Source organism: Ipomoea nil, unplaced genomic scaffold, assembly GCF_001879475.1.
Source record: "Ipomoea nil cultivar Tokyo-kokei standard unplaced genomic scaffold, Asagao_1.1 scaffold1310, whole genome shotgun sequence".
NCBI classification, from domain to species: Eukaryota; Viridiplantae; Streptophyta; class Magnoliopsida; order Solanales; family Convolvulaceae; genus Ipomoea; species Ipomoea nil.
The window spans coordinates 176276-177500 of record NW_017617738.1 but is presented as its reverse complement, the minus strand read 5'-3'; positions in this window follow the sequence as shown (position 1 = coordinate 177500).

Below are 1225 nucleotides of genomic sequence, written 5' to 3'. Positions count from 1 at the left end.
GTGCGTCAACCTGTAGCTTAAGGTGCGTGGTTTTCTTTCTTAAGGAGCGTTGTTTTCCCTCTTAAGGTGCGTGCTTTGTATGCTTAAGGTGCGTGAGTTGTTGAAACTTAAGGTGCGTCATTTTAAAACCTTTGGTGCGTGGTTTGTGTTCTTAAGGTGCGTGTTTGTGTACACAAGGTTCATGGTTTGTGTAGTTAAGGTGTGTCGGGATAAAGTTTTATGTGCGCGTGGTTTGTGTCTTAAGGTGCTTTATTTGTGTGCTTAAGGTGCGTGTGATTTTTGTACTTAAGGTGCACCATTTTAATTCTTAAGATGTGTCAACCACACAATCGCACGGGAAGCTATACCCGCACCTGAGCCATTGTTCTTGCTTAAATCAACGTCCAGGATTAACAATTTTTTTTTTTAAAGTAAAGGTGGCAATTTGGTAAGTTTTGCATCTAGGTCAAATTTAAAGTGCATGGTTTTCCTTCTTAAGGTGGGTGATTTTTGTGCTAAAGGTGCGTGGTTTGTGTGCTTAATGTGAGTACTTGTTGAAACTTAAGGTGCGTGGTTTTCCTTCTTTAGGAGCGTGATTTGCATGCTTAAGGTGCGTGATTTTCTTCCTTAAGGTGCGTTGTTTTCCTTCTTAAGATGCGTGATTTGTATGCTTAAGGTGCGTGAGTTGTTGAAACTTAAGGTGCGTGGTTTGTGTACTTAAGGTGCGTGAGTTGTTGAAACTTACGAACACAAACCACACAACAAAGCACCTTAAGAACACAAATCACGCACCTAAGGTTTTTAAATTACTCACCTTAAGTTTCACACAACTGACGCACCTTAAGCATACAAATCGCGCACCTTAAGTTTAAATAACTACTCACATTAAACACAAAGCACACTCACTTTAAGCACAAAACATATGTATCTTAAGCACAAAAACCACGCATCTTAAGCACAAAAATCATGCACCTTAAGCACAAAAACCGCGCACATTAAGTTTCAACAACTACTCACATTAAGCACACAGCACACGCACCTTAAGCACAAAATCCACGCACCTTAAGCACAAAAACCACGCACCTTAAATTTGACCTAGATGCAAAAATTACCAAATTGCCACCGTATTTTTTAAAAATTGTTGGTAATCTTGGACGTTGATTTAAGCAAGATCAATGGTTCAGATTTAACCGCACAACCGCACGAGAACTGAATTCTATATACATATATGTGACAACCCAAAAAT